At 50.4% G+C, this 21,334-nt stretch overlaps 1 long non-coding RNA gene across 6 annotated transcripts in view; it reads left to right on the top strand.

Moving 5' to 3' along the window:
• Window positions 1-21,334, top strand: part of LOC103345535 (uncharacterized) — an 82,262-nt gene that overhangs the window by 32,198 nt on the left and 28,730 nt on the right. The gene's annotated exons all lie outside the window — the stretch shown is intronic.

Below are 21,334 nucleotides of genomic sequence, written 5' to 3'. Positions count from 1 at the left end.
GGATATCCCACATTTGCAAGGCACGAGAAAGAGCAGAAGACAGAGGGTTTTGGATAGTGTGAGCTCATGTGTCTGGGTACAAGGACTGTTGGAATTTCCAGGCAAGAAAGGCTATACGGAGAAGGTGTCAACTGTGTGAGGTGTGGATTTTTTTGGGGGGTGAGGCATTTCGGCCACAGGAACCGACAAGTGCAAAGGGCCTGGGGTGGGAGAGGAGCCCCCAGTTCAGTGCAGAAGCCCATGTGCTGGAGGGGAGGGAACCGGGGAGGGGGAGAGGAGGGGTTGATGCCAGAGAGGAGGTGGAGGGCAGGTCGTGTTCAGGTTTTGTGTCCATTTGATGTCCTTAGCGCTTGTTCTGAGTGCCACAGGGAGTTGTGGGAGGGTGTTGAGTGGGGAATAGCACGATCTGACCCAAGTTTCTGCAGGACCACCCTGGCTGATGTGCTCAAAACACCCTGAAAGGTGGGAGGAGCGGGAGCTGACACACAGTAACACAGTCCAGGAAAGAGGTGATGGGGGCTCGGACCCAAGGGCATGCGGTGGGGGGAGCTGGGGAGATGTGTTAGGATTCTGAATATATTTTGACAAAAATCCGGTGGGCATTCTGCGGGAGCTGATGTGCTAAGGGAGACACAGGGAATCAGGACGCATCCGGGGTTTTTGATGGGAGAAGCCAGAACCCTATGGTTCCATCACGGACAAAGCGGAGCTGTGGGAGAGGTGGGGTCTGATGGTGGGCGGTTGTGTTGGCTCCCAGGGTATGACAAGCTTCACACTTCCTGGTTAGTGCCGCGTTTCTCTCCAAGAGTGGTCTGGATTACGATTCCATGAGCAGCACGGGAGCATTCTGGTTTCTCTGCGCCCTCTCTGACGGCTGCTTGATGAACAGGTGCGCTGTGGTTTGGCTGTGGTTTGGATTCCCCCTGGGGGTTAGCGTGCTGGAGGCTGGCTCACCGGGGTGGAGGTGTGTGTAGGGGGGGCGTAGGACCTTTGGGAAGCAGGGCCTCGTGGGAACTTTGCTTCTCACTGTCTTGGGAGCCAAGGGAGCCTCACCAGGACAAGGTGCCATGCTGTTTGGACCTTCCACGGGAAAACACATCTCTTTATAAAGTACCCGGGTTCTTGATGCGCTGGCTCGTTGCTATAGCAACACTTGATGGACATCAGCGGGATGCTCTGTCGTTTCACACAGCTGCACGTGTGTGTCCCCGGTTTTTGGTGACGCTGAACCCAGTTCATCCGTGAGTTGCCCTTTGGATTTCCTTTTCTTTGAGCTCGCCGTTCACAGCCTCTGTTCACGTTTTCTGCTGAACAGTTTGCCGTCCTATTCATAGCAGGCTCTTTTCTTAAAAAGTTATTTTATTATTTATTTGAAAGGCAGAGTTACAGAGGGAGAGAGAGACACACACAGAGAGGTCTTCCATCCGCTGGTTCACACCCCAGTTGGCCACAATGGCCAGAGCTGAGCAGATCTGAAGCCAGGAGCTGGGAGCTTCTTCCAGGTCTCCCACACGGGTGCAAGGGCCCAAGGACCTGGGCCATCTTCTGCTGCTTTCCCAGGCCATAGCAGAGAGCTGGATCGGAAGTGGAGCAGCCGGGACTTGAACCAGTGCCCATATGGGATGTTGATGCTGCAGGCAGAAGCTTCTCCTATTGTACCACTGGCCCCAAAGGACAATTCTTCTCTCCACTTTACACATGAGGAAACTGGGGACAGGGAGGCTAAATTTGTATTTGGTGGAATCCCCAACCCATCTGAAACTAGGTGACACTGTAGGAAAATCTCATCTCTCTCCATATGTCATGGCAGTGTTTTTTTTTTTTTTTAAGGCAAGATTTTATTTAAAAAGCAGCACACCCAGTGTTGATGGAAGTGCTCCTCCTTGCCCACTGATTTGTGCACCCTCTCTCTGTGGTCACGCAGGTTCCCATGAATGCACGGGCCTGTGTCTGCATGTCTGCTCTGTTAAATTGTCCTGGGTGTCCTCGGGTCAGTGGCACCCTGGTTTAATTACTGAGCTAGTTCATAAATCTTTTCTTTTAATGACTCATTAACTTGAAAGTCAGAGTTACACAGAGAGAGAAAGAAAGGCAGAGAGAGAGAGAGAGAGCAAGCGAGCACGAGCCATCTGCTGGTTCACTCCCCAGTTGGTTGCAACGGCCAGAGCTGCACCTATCTGAAGCCAGGAGCCAGGAGCTTCCTCTCAGTCTTCCACACAGGTGCAGGGGCCCAAGCACTTGGGCCATCTTCTACTGCTTTCCCAGGCCGTAGCAGAGAGCTGGATTGGAAGAGGAGTGGCTGGGACTCGAACTGCGCCGCATCCACTCTCACAGAATAGTCCATGTCATATCATGGCAGTGGGTTCCTGATGGAAGGATGCGTTTTCTCCCCTTTCTCTCTCTCTCTCTTTCTCTCTCTCTCTCTCACTCTAGCTCTCTCACTCACTCTCTCTCTCTCGCTCTTGCTCTCTCTCTCGCTCTCTCATTCACCAGCTCTCTTGCCCTTCTGCCTTCCGCCATGGGATGATGCACCGAGAAGGCCCTCACCAGATGCTGAGCAGATGCTGCCATCACACCCGTGGGCCTCTCACCCTCCAGAACTGCGAGCCAAATACGTTTCTTGTCTTTGTAAATTACCCGTCTGCAGTATTCTGTCACAGCAATGCAAAAACGGGCGAAGGCCACAGTTGCTTTGCAAAGTGGTGCATTCACAGGGGCACTCAAGACGAGGAAGAATGTTTGGTTGGTGAGGGGACCTCCAATGCCCTTTCTAGCCACTGCCTTCCCTTTGCAAAGAGCATTCCGAGTAAATCCACAGGAAAACACGCCTTGCCCCGTTTTGGCCCTGCTTTCTCGCCGCACAAGTGGCTCGTGACTCTTCTCGCCTGCTGTGGAATAAACATCCTCCTAGCAAAAGGAGCTTTTGCTCAGTGTGTGCTATGCACATTCGTTCGTAAATGGAAAAGCAGGGCATTAGCAGCCAAGAGACCTGGTTGCCAATTCTGTGATTCTGGTCCATTAACTCAGTTTCCATGTGTACGAGTAATGGACAATAAGAACATCTGCCCTTAGTATTGTTGAGAGCATACAATGAGCTCTCCCTCTCACTCTGTCACACACATACACACACACACACACACACAGTGTCCATGGTAATAACTATAAAAGCAATGAGATGCTAGATATGTCCTCATTGGCTCTTTTTTTTTTTTTGACAGGCAGAGTGGACAGTGAGAGAGAGAGACAGAGAGAAAGGTCTTCCTTTTGCCGTTGGTTCACCCTCCAATGGCCGCTGCGGCCGGCGCACCGTGCTGCTCCAATGGCAGGAGCCAGGTACTCATCCTGGTCTCCCATGGGGTGCAGGGCCCAAGCACTTGGGCCATCCTCCACTGCACTCCCTGGCCACAGCAGAGAGCTGGCCTGGAAGAGGGGCAACCGGGACAGAATCTGGTACCCCGACCGGGACTAGAACCTGGTGTGCCGGCGCCGCTAGGTGGAGGATTAGCGTAGTGATCCGCGGCGCCGGCCTTCATTGGCTCTTTGAGAGTATATAATGATTTATTTCACCTTTTCAGAATTCCCCACAGGTACCTAGATGTAAAACTGGTCAAATCCCCTAGATTTGGGACAGGTAACCAAGATGGCGGTTCCAGTGACTGCAGACACCCACATGGACAGCTGGACACACACCAGGTCACCTTCACAAAAGCTATGGAAGCCAGAGGTGATAGACCACAGAGTCTTGTCCTGTTCTAATCATAAGAAAAGCTGCACTGGAGAGTTGCCCATGACAGCCCTCCCCCAGCCCCAAGGAAGAGATGTTTCTCACTTTGGAGAGGGAGAGTGAACGGAATGGCAGGGCCAGGCCCACTCTGAAAAAAAAATTCAGCTGGACTCAGCCCCTCTGCCCCCGCGCCCTAGGCCCTTTCTTGTTGAGTGAATATTTGGAGCTTCTACACCATGGTGGCCTCTGCTACCCCTCCTCCAAATGCAAGCCAAAAGTAACCCTGAAGCCACTTGGAGAGGCCAGGGGAGAGAGTTTAGGACCCTGCACCTCAGAGCTCAGAGCTCAGCCTGCCACACCAGGGCCTGGCATCTGATCAAGTCCAAAGTCTTCTAGCCCCTGGCTGGTGCTCCCAGATTGAGCCTCTAGACTTGGCTGGCATCGGGCAGAGACCTGTGCTCTGGGAGATCAGGCAGGCACCTGTGACTGTGATACTCAGCTGTGACCAGGGCTGGTCTGGGTGGCCAGAGGGCCGCCTTTATCACTCTCCTCCAACCTTGGGCAGACAGCAAGGGACTGTGTCTTCAGACTCAGTGTGGGGCCGATAATGGCCAATGCTGGGGAGATCCTGACAGCTTCAGTCCCAAGGCCAGAGCCTGAGAACCTGGTCTCTGGCCTTGCCTCAGTAGCAGGTGGAAACCTGTGCCCTGGAGACGCAGACTTGTTTTTGTGTGTGTCACTACCAGCTTCCTACAGGCCCTGTGTGCACCCCAAGATTGCACAGGGAGTGGTGGCTATGGAACCGCGGTGTGACCCACCTAGAATCTGCCTGAGTAGCTCAGGGGCTGTCTTTGTCACCCTCCTACAACCTGGCGCAGACAACAAGGAGTCACTGGACTGTTTGGGAACTCAGTTTCTGGCTGGTGAAACCCAGCACTGGGGGATCCTGAAAGTCCCTGTCCCCAGCCAGTCCTTGCACACAGAACCTCTGGACCCGGTTCAGTGCCCAGCAGAGTTCTGTGGTCCTGGTTGATCTGTCCTGTACTCCAGCCAGCGTCACCGATGCATGAGTGAGCTCAAGCAGAAAGGCAGCAGCCGGGTGAGCTTTGGTCCTGCCCGGAGGCTGCACTGATCCTGGCGGGCTGAGGCATCGTCCAAATCATCTCTCAGGACACACGTGGACTGCAAGTGAAAAGGTAGAACAAGATGTTCCATGCAAATGGGACCCAAAAGGCAGTAGGAATCTAGACTTCTATCAATAAGACAGAATTATTTATTTATTTATTTATTTTTTATTTTTTTGACAGGCAGAGTGGACAGTGAGAGAGAGAGAGACAGAGAGAAAGGTCTTCCTTTGCCGTTGGTTCACCCTCCAATGGCCTCCGTGGCCGGCGCGCTGCGGCCGGTGCACCATGATGATCCGATGGCAGGAGCCAGGTTTTCTCCTGGTCTCCCATGGGGTGCAGGGCCCAAGCACTTGGGCCATCCTCCACTGCACTCCCTGGCCACAGCTGAGAGCTGGACTGGAAGAGGGGCAACCGGGACAGAATCCGGCACCCCGACCAGGACTAGAACCCGGTGTGCTGGAGCTGCAAGGCGGAGGATTAGCCTAGTGAGCCGCAGCGCCGGCCTAAGATAGAATTTTTTAAAAACTTATTTGACAGGTGGAGTCATAGTGAGAGAGAGAGACAGAGAGAAAGGCCTTCCTTCTGTTGGTTCACTTCCCAAATGGCTGCTACGGCTGGTGCGTTGCACCAATCTGAAGCCAGGAGCCAGGTGCTTCTTCCTGGTCTCCCCATGCAGGTGCAGGATCCAAGGACTTGGGCCATCCTCCAATGCCCTCCCAGGCCACAGCAGAGAGCTGGACTGGAAGAGGGGCAACCGGGACTAGAACCTGGTGCCCATATGGGATGCTGGCACCACAGGTGGAGGAATAACCAAGTGAGCCACGGCGCCGGCCCCTCAGTAAGATAGATTTTAAAGAGAACAGGAAGGACATTATACAATGATGAACGAACGGCTCAACCCAGCAAGAGGAAATAACACTTATGAATATGTACACACCCAGTGTTGAGACACCCATATATATAAAGAAAATCATTAACGGACCTAAAGGGAGAGGTAGCATTCAGTACAATAATAGTAGGGAACTTTAACACACCACTAATAGAAATGAACAGACCATCTAGACATAGAGTCAACGAAGAAATAGTAAAGTTAAGTTGTCTTTAGATCAATGGGGACTCACAGGGACCTAGAGAAGTTTTGATCCAACAGCTGAAGAATGTACATTTTTTTCCAACAGGACATGGAGTATGTCCTAACCTAGATCACATTGTAGGTCACAAAACAAGTTTCAACAAATTTAAAAGAATAGAAATCACATTGAATACCTTTACGGACTACAGTGCAATAAAGCTAGAAGTCAATAACAAGAAAACACTGGAAGCTACATGGAAAAGCTAAAATTAAACAATTTATTCTTCACCTCTCAGTGGATTAAGGAAAAAATCAAGGAGGAAATTTTTAAAAAATTCCTTGAAATGAGTCAAGATGGAAACACAACATACCAATACCTATGGATACAGCAGAAGTGGTCCTAAGAGAAAAGTTTATAGCAATGAATTCCTCCATCAAACAAAACAAATTATCTCAAACAGGCAACTTATCATTGTATCTAAAAGAACTAGAAAAACAAGAACATGTCAAATAGAAAATTGATAAAAAGGAAGAAATAATAAAACTCAGAGCACAACTAAATGACATCAAGAATAAAAAAAGCCACAAAATTGGTGAAGAATTATTTAAAGAATAATATTAAAATGTGCATAATACCCAAAGCTTTTACAGATTCAATGGAATCCAATGCAATTCAATTAAATCAATGCAATTCAATACAATTCAATGTAATCAAAATCCCAATGACACTTTTCATGGAAAAGATAAACAAAATTGATAAACCCTTAGCCAGACTAATTGAGAAAAAAGAGAGAAGATTAAAATATACAAAATCAGAGGTGCAGATCGAGCCATTATGGCTGACACCACAGAAATACTAAGGATTGATAGAGCTCACTATAAACCATTATATGGCAACAAATTTGATGACCTAGAAGAAATAGACAAACTCTTGGACACATTCTCCTTACCAAGATTGAATCCTGAGGCTATAGAGCACCTCAACGGACCAACAACGGGTAGAAAGATTGAATTAGCAGCAACGGAAAAAAACTCCTGTTAAAGAAAATTCTGGAGTCAGATGACGTCATTGCTGAACTTCACCAAACTTTCAAAGAGGAACTGACCCAGTACTTACTAAATTATTTCAGAAAATAGAGGAGGAGAAAATTCTTCTGAATCTATTCTTTGAGATCAGCACTACTTTGATACTGAAATCAAACACAGAACAACAAAAAAAGAAAGCTACAAGCAAATATTCTTAATGAACTTAGAAGCAAAAATCTTTAACATAATACTAGCAAATTGGATACAGCAACACATTAAAAAGATCATTCTCCAGGACTAAGCGGGGCTCATCCCACAGGTGCAAGGATGGTGCAACATATGCAAATCCATGAATGTACTTCAATAGGACGAAGGACAAAATCATATGATCTCAACAGGTGCAGAAGAGACATTTGATAAAATCCAGCATTTCTTTGTGGTGAAAGAAAGCTCCAAATTAGGTATAGAAGAAATCTCAACATAATAAAGGCCACATAGAACAAGCCAACAGGTAACATCATGCTGAATGGGGAAAAACTGAAGGCTTTTTCCTCCAAGATCTGAAACAAGACAAGGTGGCCCATTTTCACCACTTTTATTCATCATGTGGTGGAGGTCTTAGCCAGAGCAATTAGGCAAGAGAAATAAATAACGGGCACCCAAATTGGAAAGGAGGAAGTCAAACTGTTACTGTGCACATGACACGATCTTATACGTGGGGAACCCCAAGGAATCTACCAAAAAGCTGTGAGAGCTAATACATCTGGCAAAGTTGCAGAATACAGCATCCATTTACAGAAACCAGTAGTGTCGTTATACGCCACTAAATGAATCATCTGAAATAGAAATCAAGAAAGCAACACCATCTCCAATAGTTGCTAAAACAAAACAAAAAACAAAAAAAAAAGAAAAACAATTTGGGTTAAATTCAACCAAAGAGATATCCCCTCACTCCAGGGACATTGGCTTTTGTTATTAAAAAGACAAACAGCAACAAGTGTAGGTGAGGGTGTGGAGAAAAGGGAGCCATTGCACTCTGTTGATGAGAATGCTAGTCCTATCTCGAAACAACATGGAAATACCCTCAAAAACCAAAAATAGAACCACCCTATGATGTCTATGATGCGGCAATCCCACTCCTGGGTAGGCAACCACGGGAAATGAAAACAGACCTTGGAACTCTCATGTTTATTGCGGCACTGTTCACAATAGCCAGGAAATGTGAACACACTCAGTGCCCCTTTGCTGGTGAATGGATGAAGAAAATGTGGTCCATACACAAGGGGATGTTATTCAACCATGACAAATGATGAAATGTTGTGGTCTACCATGACCTGGGGGGTGCAATGGGGTGTCATTATATGAAATGGAATGAGCCAAGCACAGAAAGACAAATATCACATGAAATCACTCATGTGTGGAGTCTACACCATGGGTGATCCCATAGAAGCTAAAAGTAGAATGGTGGTTACCAGCACCTGGGGAGAGTGAGGGGGGAGGAATGGGGAAAGGTTAATTGCTAGATGGGACTAAGAGGTTCTGGAATTCTGCCGCATAGGAGGGTGACCACACATAATATTAAGGTACTGTACTGTGTATCTCTCCACTTAAGAAAGCAGGAAGGTAGGGTGTTGGACGTTTCACTCTGACAAAGTGCTAAATGTTTGGAAGGATAAATCTACTTACCCTGATTGGATATTCTATAACACATACCTGTAACAAAACATCACACAGTACCATATACATATGACCAATTTTTATGTCAATTTTTAAAAAAGATTTATTTTGTTTGAAAGGCAGGGAGGGAGGGAGGGAGAGAGAGAGAGAGAGAGGTCTTGCATCCGTTGGTTCACACCCCAGATGGCTGCAACAGCTGGAACTGCATAGATCTGAAGCCAGGAACCAGGAGCTTCATCCAGGTCTCCCATGTGGGTGCAGGAATTGGGCCATCCTCCACTGCTTTTCCAGGCAATATCAGAGAGCTGAATTGGAAGTAGAACAGCCAGGACTTGAACCAGCGTTCATATGGGATGCCGGCAATGCAAGGCAGTGGCTTTACCCGCTATGCCACAGCGCCCGCCCCTATGTCAATTTTTAAACAAGAATCCCTCCCTAACCTCATAGATTTACAAACGATGTTTTCAAAGACAACATGTATGTCTCTTAAATAGCCTCTTTGGCTAGAAAGAGAATCCAATGGTTCTAGACCTTTGCCCCACAGGTACATAGCAAAGAGCTTTGTGAAGGGAGAGGCTGACCCATTGGTGGACCCCAAGGAGTTCCTGAAATTCACAAACCCTCCTTCTATCCTCTGAACCATAGGAAAGCTCCCTCCACGGGGACCTGAAGGTGTCCCTCAAACAGGACGCCTGCGGCTCCCCAAGTGATCTGATCTTCCTGGAGGGTTGGAGCAGACACCATTGCATTGCTGTGGGTGCTGCAGTTGTTGAAGTGTCTGGCAAATGTCACCAGATGACAGCTAGGGCAGAAAAATGTTCTGTTCTGTTTGTCGCGACCCCCAGCACCTCATGGACATGGCCCCTGTGCTAGTAGATGCTCTTGACGTGCTAATCTGAGCTCTCGGATGCCCATCGTTGCAACCCTCTTCAGTTTCTAAACTGGAAATGATAACTCACAGGTTCAACGTGAGTTCAGCAGGCGAACACATACAGAGTGTGTCTCTCATGCTCAGGCTGAGTGCTAAGCGAACCTGAGCTTGACAGAGAGGCTGGCCTGCATGCACGCACGCACGCGTGCACACTCACACGTACGTGCACACTCAGAAAGTTCAAGAAGGGAAAGTGACCGTGAGCGATGACGAGGGCTTGCAATTCCAGGCAGTGGGACTGGAAGAGGGGGTGCAAAGCACAATCACAAGGTATAATCAGACCCTGTGCAAAATCATAGCAAGCAGGAGTTACTCCAGCTTTCCTGCAGGGAAGCAACAGAGGACAAAGGACAGCAAAGTGTCTCCAGGTGGGATCTGGGGCCAGGTAAGGCGCTGGGTGTTGGACCAGGAAATGGGGCCACCTCTCTTGTTAAGCAAACGATGACGGAGTTTCACAACTGCTCTCTGCTCTTGCAAGTGGTCTCCAATCCAGGGGTTACCGTGGATTGGAAGGGCTGGTCTGGGACTATCAGTGTGCCGGTTGGTCCCTGGCTGAGGACAAGCGCATAGAAACCTTGGCTGTAGTAACAGCTCTTCCAACACGCAGGAATGCTAGGGGTCAAGGTGCAGCCCCCAGGGTGTAGCCGACAGCGCCATGCGTATCCGGGGAAAGAATGTGGGCCTGAACATTGTTTTCTAGCAGAGCTGAGCATAGCTTTAGAAGACAGAGTGCTCAGAGAGTTGTGGGAGGTCATGGCTTCTTCCCTCTTCGGTTGAGGAAGAACATATCCAAATGAGAATGGGTGGGTGCAGGTTGCAATGCGTCTTTGGATTCTCAGCTCAGGTGACAATGTGTCTTTGGATTCTCAGCTCTCGGTGTGGGGAGGGATTGGGAGGTGCAATGCCCGGTTCCCAGTCCTCCTGCTTTTCCACACTCGGCTTCCATCCATCTAGCCTCAGAACCCAATGGGAAAAATTCCTGTCTTCCTGACTCCAGCAATTCGTTCTGCTGCTTTGGCCGGCTATGCGAATGCCCCAAGGGGCTCTCCTTCCAGTCAGCCAGGTCCCTTCCCCGCTCAGCAACAGCTGAGTCAAGATTCAAACTCGTGTCTGCGGACTCAGTGTCTCGGCTCCTTCCTCTGGGCCCTGTCATCACCTTCCTGGAGCGAGGAACCAGAGTATGTTGGAGCCACACCCTCCCGATCTCCTACTCAGGCCATCCATCCACCTCCTCTGTCCCCTGGAGGCCAAAACCAAGCCCTGCTCTGAATCCATCAGTTGAATCCGAGCCAGCGGGTTTCTGACTCAGCTGCATTATCTGTTTGGGACTCAGCACTTTGGTGTCTGATGATACTACCCCCAGGGACCCCTCCTCTCCTCACTGGGCACACTGGTGGGTGGACAGAACCCACCTCACTCTTTATTTTCTCATCCTCCCAGGGTTTCTCTCCACCATCACCCTGAAACACAAGAGATCTTCCAAAAACTTGCGGAGAATGTGAGATCTCTCTCTCTCTCTCTCTCTCTCTCTCTATATATATATATATATATATTATCTGTCTCTCTATATAGCTATCTCTATCTCCATCTTTATCTCCATCTTCATCTCTATATCTCTCTCCATCTCTCTCTCTCTATCTCCATCTCTCTCTATCTCTTTATCTTTCTCTGTCTCTATCTCTCTATCTCTATATATCTCTATCTCTATCCTAAACTATGCATACATTTCACATTTTGGACACCAAAATATATTTAAATTTGAGTTTCATTTTTCCATGAACTTTTTGAAGACCCCTTATAAAGTTTTTTTTTCTTGGACTGGGTTACGGCCTTTGTTTTCGGTTTGTGTGTTTGTTTTTGATGTTCCTCTTCAAAGGATAAATAGGCAGGCAGGACCCTGCGGCTGTTTCCTGCTATCCACAGCCCGGGAGATACTCTTGTGCTCTTGTTTTAGAAGCAGGGGCGCCCAGGGTCTTTGTGTGTTCTGATGGGAGCCCGTCAACATCAAAGCCTGGGACCTTGGGGAGCCAACGGCCCAAGTACAGCGCTCCCAGCTGGGACAGAGCCCGCCCCAGACTTTTCCTTGCAGTCATCACCAAGCTATTTAAAATGACCTCGCTAGACCCTGGGGTGCAGGTTTAGTTTGCTTCTGCGAGGTCAGAGCCCTGCCTTGTGCTTACAGAAAGAGCGGTACAAGAAGTGCCTGGGCAGGGCGCCTTGTAGCACCCACAGCGCTCCGAATGCACCAAGCCTTCCCTGCCATGGGGAAACTGCTCTGCAGTCCCCTTGTGCCCACCACTCACTGGGGGGACACCAGGGTGGTGTCCTGGCTCCAGCTCCTTCCTGGGTGCTTGGTGTGGTCTCTCTGAATCTCAGCAAGGGGCTGCTTCTGCAGAGTTATCCTGACTATGACAAGGTTGTGGAGGCTGGCTCTGTGGCGTAGCGGGTGAAAGCCGCTGCCTGCAGTGCCGGCATCCCATGTGGATGCCGGTTCGAGTCCTGGCTGCTCCACTTCCGGTCCAGCTCTCTGCTATGGCCTGGGAAAGCAGTGGAAGATGGGCTTGGACCCCTGCACCCACGTAGAGACCAACAAGAAGCTCCTGGCTTTGGATCGGTGCAGCTCTGGCTGTTGCGACCAATTGGGGAGTGAACCAGCGGATGGAAAACTCTCTCTTTCTCTCTCTCTCTCTGCCTCTCCTTCTCTCTCTCTGTGTAACTCTGACTTTCAAATAAATAAAATAATTAAAAAAAAAAAAAAAGACAAGGTCGTGTTTTTGCAGGGAACGTGTGCTATGCTCTGATGTGGTCACACACTCAGGCATTGTCGCCCAGGGTGAGGTCCTCCCACAGTGCTCGGGGAGCCTCTGGCTGCCTGTAAGGCCTAAGCAGGGCACTGGGAGATGTGGTGATGACAACAGAGCATGCAGGCACAGGCACCCTGTGTGGCGGAGGATGCAGGAGACAAGGCGCAGGTGGGAGACGTGCCGTTGGGCAGGAGAGCCGGGCGGCACCCACAGGGCACAGAGGGTTCACGGGCTGCGTCTGCCTGCTCCCTGCTGGGGGCCCCAGGAGGAAAACACTGCAGAGGCGGGGTCAGCTGGAGACCCAACCCCGCGCGTTCCTGTTTGGTGTGGATGCTGCGTTTGCAGCCAGCGGGATCAGCACGGGGGTGGAGCAGAGGCTGGTGCTTCGCCGTCCTGGGCCGGGTACAGGCGGAGCGCCAGGCCTCATCTCGGGGTGCTGGTGGTTGGCTCAGTCAGCAGCCAGGGCCTGCGGGGTGTGAGAGCTCAGAGCCACAGATGGCTCCTGGATGCACGCCACACGTGCCTGGCGGCCAGCGCTGCGCTGAGAGCTGCTCCCGACAGAAGTGTTCAAGGGAAGGCTGACATGCGATCAGTGTAGTGGTGTTTATGTGAGTGGCAGATGCACAGCCCAGGGCGCCAGTGTCGTCCTGACTGCCCCGCCCCACCGCGGTCGGGGTACCCAGAGAGGAGAAAGCGGCTGCGAACCCAGACAGGCGCGTGCCGACTATATGCATGCGCTGTCAGTTGGCGGCCTCTGATTGGCCGACACTCAGTTCTCTGTTGCCAGGAGACACTCTAGAGTTAGTCTGCACACTAAGTTAGGTTGCAGTTCGCGGTAGCCAAAGGCCAAGACTGGTGGAACTGTACCCTCCAAGTATGGGAACAGACGTAGGACAAACTTATCAACGTCGCAATCAGGCACTGACGTCAGAGAGGGGACGAGGGGGAGCATTTGGAAGGAGAAAGGGGGTTTCCCTTCCAGGCCCCTCTGCGCTTCATGCAGCAGCTGTTTCTTCTGTGTCGGTCCACTCCAGCCTATGAGAGAGCAAGCAAGGGCCACCTTCCCAGGGACTTCTGACGGGTTCCCTCCTTGGAACCCCGTGCCCTCCACCAGGCTTCCCTGACCCGGGCTGCGGCAGAGCCGGGAGGGCTGGCAGGGAGGAGAGCTGGAATTTCTGCCAGCCTCGCGTTGTAACTTCTCTCTCGGCCCTCAGCCTGGGCCGGCACCGTGAACTCCCCAGAGAGCTTCACGCGTGCCAAGACTCCACCCTGTCTTGCTTACTCAGTGAAGGCACCACCCCTACCTGACAGAAGGGGGCGGGGCCTTCATTTGCACTTGACCGCACGTGGGGGTCTTTTCAGATCCCCTCGCATCTCTCCACAGGCAGCTCCGAGGCCCACTCGGGACGGTTATCTCTCCACGCTCACGTGCGAATGCGTGGTCATCGTCTCTCTCTTAAATACAGCCTGCTCTCACTTAGGCACTACACTTGATGCCTCTGCTTGGAATTCTTCTGTCTGTGCAGGTAGGAACCTGGATACAGGCTAAGGTGCCCAGGCCTCTAACACCTGTGACGTCGGGGCCCTGTTTGTTCTCTCATGTACTCGTTCTCTTATTCACACGCTGAAAACCTCCCGCTCGCTGCTGTCCAGGGAAGACTATGGAGCTCTGGCGCCAGCGGGGGTCTTGCTCACTCTCTGCTAGACAGTCAGCAAGGGGGCCCCCGGAAGGCCTCGCTGTCTGGCCCTCTACACGGGCACTTCCTCTGCTGTGTCTGGCTGCAGTCTGGTTGTCCAGGGCCTGGGTGGGTGCGGGAGGGAGCGATGAGGATACAGGGCAGGAATGGGGCTAACAGAGTCAGACCTGCTTCTTCAGCAACGACATGGGTTCTGCTCCAGCGTGTGCAAAACACAGCTCTAAGTGCCCTTATTTTTCCCAGTGGACCTGTTCTCTGAACCAGTTATTGGTTTTGCTGACCAATCTCATGGGTTGTATTAATCTGTGTGCAACTGGTTACCATCCAGGAAGATTCCCCTGACCAAATCTTACCACTGTTTCTGAAGTCAAGGTCTACTCTCTGGGCAAAACTCTGTGCCCCTGAGCCTTGGAGCTGGTGAGGGTGAGGGCTTGGGCAGCTTCCCCTGGAGCCTGGCTCTGCCTCCTAGATTGTGACCTAGGGCAGATTGCTTGGGCTTTGTGTGACTAAGTTTCCCTCCTCTTAAATATTTTTATTATTATTGTTGTTGTTATTATTATAATTTTGGTGGTAAGGACTAGTCACAGGTGAAGAATCCAAATAGCTAGAAAGGCTGTGGTGCCAAATACAAACTGTGACGGGTGAGAGACATATTCAGTGACTGCAGTTGCTGGGGTCAGAGCAGGTGTGCAGTGAGAAATCCAGAGGAAAGAGGAAGGTGGTTAGGAAAGGGAGGATCCTGCCATCAGAGAGGCCAGATCCCAGTGAGCCATAAGGAATCGCCAGGGTCACGGCACACAAGCTGGGAGCCACCCCAGTCCTCAGGGCAAAGCCCCCTGACCCCTGGGCTTCTCTGCAGGCACTGTCCAGACAGCAAGTGGCCCCAGGGCTTGGGAAGGCCGACTTAGGGGGAAGGGGAGGCTTGTGTCTGATGCCACTCATGGTAGGGGCCTTTGAGCCCTGCTTGCTGCTCTGGAAGGAGGAGAGAAGTGGAGACGGTGGATCTGACCCTGTGGCTCTCCAAGTCGCTGTGAGTAGGTGGTGTTTATTGATTCCTGCGATGATAGAGTTGTGAATGGGATGGCTCCATCAATTTGATTCTGGAACAACTCATGTGTTCCCCACACAGTACATGCTAAGGCTGTAAAGTAAAATGGGATCCAACCCTGTGTTCAGGATACCTGCAGTCAAGTAGGGGAGACTGAGACCGTGGGGCCGATGCTGTGGCATAGTAGGTTAAGCCTCCACCCGCGATGCCAGCATCCCATATGGGCAATGGTTTGAGGCCCGGCTGCTCCTCTTCTGATCCAGCTCTCTGCTGTGGCCTGGGAAAGCAGTGGAAGATGGCCCAAGTGCTTGCGCCCCTGCACCTGCATGGGAGACCTGGAAGAAGTTCCTGGCTGCTGGCTTTGGACTGGCTCAGCAGCTGTTGTGACCATCTTGTGTTACCTTAATTAGTGGCAACATGGGAGCAGGTACTTGATATTGAGGCAGCAAATTAGGAAATGGTCAACTCTACAGAGGCATAGCTTCATTTACTAGTAGCAAAATCTGAAAAAGATTTAAAACTTGTGTTTGCCTCCCTGTGTAGGAGATCTTGGCTGTTTGAGTGATGAGGGAGCCAGAGATGGAATAAGACTTTGCATTGCAAAACCTTTGTTTTTTAAAGATTTATTTATTTACTTGAAAGTCAGAGTTACACAGAGAGAGGAGAGGCAGAGAGAGAGAGAGAGAGAGAGAGAGAGAGTGTTCCATCTGCATCTGCTGGTGCCCCCTCCAATTGGCTGCAATGGCCGGAGCTGTGCTGATCTGAAGCCAGGAGCCAGGAACTACCTCTGGGTCTCCAACACGGGTTCAGGGGTCCAAGGACTGGGCCATCTTCTATTGCTTTCCCAGGCCATAGCAGAGAGCTGCGTCAGAAGTGGGGCAGCAGGGACTTGAACTGGCGCCCATATGGGATACCGGCACTGCAGGCGGTGGCTTTACCCACTGTGCCACAGCACCATTCCTTCATTTGTTTTTGACATATAAAATCAGAATAATTTCAACAAAAATAAACTCCCACAGTACTTAGTGGCTGTGACTGTATTACATGCATGTACACCTTGGAATACATTATAATCTATTTATTGTGCAAACTAAAAAGAAAATAAAGTTTCCTGGGGTATTTGTTTAACACACTTGGAACTCAGTTTTGGCATGACCAGCCCTTGTGTGCTGGGTGAAGTAAATCTGCAGACAGAAACTTTGAATTATATGTCTCTTAACCAAAAATGTTTTTTGGGTTTTGTGTCGTATGTATACACTATTCAAAATTTTTATTTATTTAATTATACAAGTGGATGAGGGAACGATGTAAAAACAAAACAAAACAAAACAAAACCAAAAACAGTTGCTCCAAGCTCCAAGGAAGCTTGGAGGCTGGCTCTGGTGCTATGTTCTCCATGTGCAGGGTCTCATTCTGGGAGCAGGGAGCTTGTGCAGAGAGAGCTAGGGATGGGTGCCTGCTGTCCCGTGGCTGGCAGGGGCAGTGTGGAGGGAACTGGCAGGGAGGGAAGACCGCTGTGAGCCGAGGGGCAGGGCAATCACCAATTCTGAGGAAGAAGCCGCAAGAATCAGTGAAGACAGCACTCATCTGCTTGGCCAACAGTCGGGGCTAAGCCAGCCTGCAACCCCAAGAGAGGGCAATTTCAAGCAAGCTGCTGCCAAAGGCAGAGGCTGGGAGGTTCAACAGGACGTGGGCCAGGGGGAATGCACAGACCGGCAAAGGCAGCCTGCGTGTCCCAGCTCTGCAGAGCTCTCCATCGGGAGACAAGCTTCCAGAGGCAGCAGGGTGACGGCCACAGGTGGTCTGGAGCGTGGAAGTGGGGTGGTGGGGAGGGGGAGAGGGTCAGATGGAAAGCTTAGTCTCAAGGGTCAAGGGATTCGAGTTCGTCTTCTTGCTGCAGACACCAAGGGCCTCACAGGTTTTCTTCTGGGGGCGCCATCTGATCAGGGCTCTGCTTAGACACAAAGAGCCCTGAAATGATGATATCGAAGCTGGAAGCGACGTCAGCCATCCCCGGCGCTGGCCCTCTCCTTGTGCAGCGAGTGACCTGCCAACATCATCAAACCCTTCATTGAAAGGCAGAAACAAAGCCGAGCGAAACAATGCAAGCCCCAAATCCTTCCTGTCGCTGACCCTGGGTCACCATCCTATTTCTAAGAGACACATCTTAATTACCGGCAACTCAGCTTCTTCATTGTCTCCGTGCTCTGTCGCCCTCTGAAACACCACCCTGGAACCTTTAGGCTGGACGGACTCAAGGCAATGATGTGAGGCTGATGGCTTATTTTTCACTCCTTTGCTATCCCTGTGACCATCTGAGTTAAGTAACACTGCTAAGTTATATAAAAAAAAAGCGCTTGAACAAATGTTAAGACTGCATTCGAATGGAGCAGGTATATGGTGATTAAGAATCCTGTAGCCCACATCAGAGTACCTGGGTTCAATTCTGGCCTCTGGTACCTGACTCCAGCTTCTTGTCAGTGTAGACCCTGGGAGGCAGTACTCGTGACTCATGACTGCCTCCCACATGAGAGACCTAGGCTGAGTTCCCAGTTCTTAGCTTTGGCCTGGCCATTGTGGGCATTTGGTGTATGAACCAGTGAATGAGAGCATTCTCGGTTTTTTTCTTCCCTCTTTTCTTCTCAAATAACTATCTATCTATCTATCTATCTATCCATCCATCCATCCATCCAGCTATACCCACCATCCTCCTATCCACTCATCCACCATCCACCCATCCATCCATCCATCCATCCATCCATCCAGCTATACCCACCATCCATCCATCTACCATCCACCCATCCATCCATCCACCCATCCACCTATCCACACACTCATCTATCCATCCAGCTATACCCACCATCCTCCTATCCATCCATCCACCATCCACCCATCTATCCATCCATCCATCCACCTATCCACACACTCATCCATCCATCCATCCATCCAGCTATACCCACCATCCATCCATCTACCATCCACCCATCTATCCATCCACCCATCCACCTATCCACACACTCATCCATCCATCCAGCTATACCCACCATCCTCCTATCCACCCATCCACCATCCACCCTTCTATCCATCCATCCACCCATCCATCCATCCATCCATCCATCCATTAATTCAAGTCGTGACGCTAAGTCCTCTTGTATCGCTGAGCCTACATTGTAATGTGGTGGAGAAAGACCATTCTAGGCAGTGGCTATGAAGAAAATCCTTGCAGGAAGTGACAGGAAGAGTGTAAGGAAGATGGGGCAAAAAGGACAAGAGTCAGGGTTGGGTGGGAAGAGAGATTGGTTCTGGGATGATGATTCGAGTACCACCAGGGGAAGTTCTGGGGCAGAACCATCCAGGCCTTGGAGAGTTCAAGGAAGCCAAAGAAGGGCAGAGTGGCTGGAGCTCTGGGAGCCGGGAGAACATGTGGTGTGAGAGTTGGTTAGGGTCTTCATGCCATCTGCAAATGCAAGGGTTAAGGGGGCTCGTGGTACCTGGGGTCTTTGTGTCTCATAGAGCAGGTGACACATGGGTTACATCTTTTATTAAGAATATTTCTTGGAGGGAGGGAGGGAGGGAGGGAGAGAGAGAGAATGAGGATGAACACACTCCCATCCACTGGTTCACTCCTCACAGCAGCTGGACCTGGAACTGGGAGCCAAAGCTGGGGTCCAGGAACTCAGTCCCAGTTCTCACAGAGGCGGTAGGAACCCATCGACACTGCTGGAATCAGGAGCCGGAGCTGAGAATGGAAACCAGGCGCTCCGAGGTAGGAAGCAGGTGCCCCGACAAGTGTGTTAGCCCTACCCCCAATGCCCACCTTAGAGGGCTGGTTGTGAAGGAAGAAAGTTGTACTTGGGCCAGGTGAGGTTATCATGGGTTACGGGTCACGCGAGGCTCAAGTTGGGGGCAAGGAAGGGTGAGAATAGAAGCGACTCGAGTTGTCCCTTAATCATGTTGGCAGCACTTGCTGGGTGTCTTCTCTTATATATCCCTCATGATTCCCATGTAAGCTGGGCACTTCTTATCCACGAACGTGTAAAAGGAGCGTCAGTGGTCAAGGATCACTTTGGGGGCTTGCTGTCGAGAGGCGGTGTCTGGTGGAGATACGGTCGCCCTCTGCATCTGCAGGTTCAGCATCCATCGATTCAACCAACTGGTGACCCGAAATCTGCAGGAAAATATTGCACCTGCAGGGAACACGGATAGTCTTGTGTCCTTGTCATGATTCTCTAATGATCAGCAGAACAACCACTTATCGTAGCAGTTACTGGATTCAACGTCGTTTAGGGGTGAAAGTGTGTTGGAGGCTGTGCTAGGTCATGGGCAAGTGCTGCACCGTTTTACGTAAGGAGTTGGAGCACCGTGGATGTTGGCATCTGCAGGCGCTCCTGGAAGCCATGCCCTGAGAATATCAAGGATGAGCACACATCTGTGTAAAGCTCTGGAGCTACTAGAAATGGCACTCAGTCAACAAGGAAAGGATGAATGAAATAGGGCGAGATGTGGATTTATAAGTAAATCCTCAATGGATGGCATTGAACTTGAGGAAGTAAGTGAATGTCTACTTGTGGGCACTGAGACGGGGTTGCTGAACTGATGGTTAAATGCACTCTACTTTGCAATAAGGGCTTCCTATGGTCATGTGGTGGCCGTGTGTCTTTTTTGGGTCAGCAAGTCTTTGATCTCCATTCCTGGGTTTATACAGAGTCCGTTTCCCAGGGAAGAAGTGACAGAGCTTGTCACACAGATGTGGGGTCGCAGGACCCAGAACCTGAGAGCAAGATGCACCTACTTGATTCTTATTTGAGAGGCACAGGGAGCACACTCCCCCTCCATCAGTTGGATCACTCTGCAGTGCCTGCAATGGCCAGAGCTGGGCTGGGCACGGAGCTGGGAACTCAGTCCAGATCTGTGTGGGGTGCAGGAACCCAATGACTTGAGCCATGTAGGAGCTGGAGCCAGGAATTGAACCAGATACCCAGATTCGTGGGCTGTGAACCTCTTAGCCAGCTAGCGAGGCCAGGTGCCTGGCCCTGCCTGATCTGTTGACAAACGAGGACACACAGAATCAGTTGTGGTCGATCGTGGAGATGGATGAGAGAACTGGAGGTGGTGGCCGGAGGCTGCAGGCTGCAGGTTCCAGGGTGGTGTGCAGGATTTCAGTCTGGTGGTGCCGGCTCCTGTCTGAGCCCCAGAGCAGTTCCTGTAGCGTCTTCCACTTCCCTCATTTTGACTTCATTTAGTTTGTTTTCGTAACGAGCCTCCCGGTTCATTTTAAAAGTCTCCTGTGTTCCGTGGAGTTGAACGTGACTTTCCCTTATAATCTGTTTGTCTCTGCGGTGTCTGTGGTTATTGGCCTTTTCTCATTGCTGGTGCTGTTTATATTTCATCCCTTCTCTTGAGCTTGGCCTGACTTAAAGAGGGTTTTCTGTGTGTGTGTGTGTGTGTGTGTGTGTGTTTTAAACAACCAACTGTTTGTTTTACTTCTCCGTTATGTCATTTCCTTCTTTATTAAAAAACTGGTTTACGATTTTTCCTATTAATTTTGTTTTGTGTGGTTATTTATTTATTTATATTTTTGCTATCTCCACGTGTCAAGGGCACGTCAATTAGTGCATTAGTTTTACATCTAGAAAAACAATTCATCCTATAGGTTTTCTTCCCTGTACTGCTTTGACCGAACACCCCAGGTTTCTGGATGGGGCTTCCTAGTTGGAATTCGGCTTCAGCTTGTTAACTCCATGTAGCACCAGATCTATGGGAACAGCCAAGTGCTCAGATCTTCTTTTGTGATTAACTTCTTCTTCTTCTTCTTCTTTTTTTTTTTTTTTTTGACAGGCAGAGTGGACAGTGAGAGAGAGAGAGACAGAGAGAAAGGTCTTCCTTTGCTGTTGGTTCACCCTCCAATAGCCGCTGCGGCCAGTGCACCACGCTGATCCGATGGCAGGAGCCAGGTACTTATCCTGGTCTCCCATGGGGTGCAGGGCCCAAGCACTTGGGCCATCCTCCACTGCACTCCCAGGCCACAGCAGAGAGCTGGCCTGGAAGAGGGGCAACCAGGACAGAATCTGGTGCTCCAACCGGGACTAGAACCTGGTGTGCCGGCGCTGCAAGGTGGAGGATTAGCCTAGTGAGCCGTGGCGCCGGCCGGTGATTAACTTCTAGTTTCATTATATTCTGAGAAAGTAGGGTGAAGCGTTTCAATTCTAAAATACACACTGAGATATT

The sequence above is a fragment of the Oryctolagus cuniculus genome, chromosome 15, assembly GCF_051225735.1.
Source record: "Oryctolagus cuniculus isolate XC-2025 breed Fujian yellow rabbit chromosome 15, ASM5122573v1, whole genome shotgun sequence".
In the NCBI taxonomy this organism is placed as follows: Eukaryota; Metazoa; Chordata; class Mammalia; order Lagomorpha; family Leporidae; genus Oryctolagus; species Oryctolagus cuniculus.
This window is presented reverse-complemented; position numbering and strand designations above follow the sequence as displayed.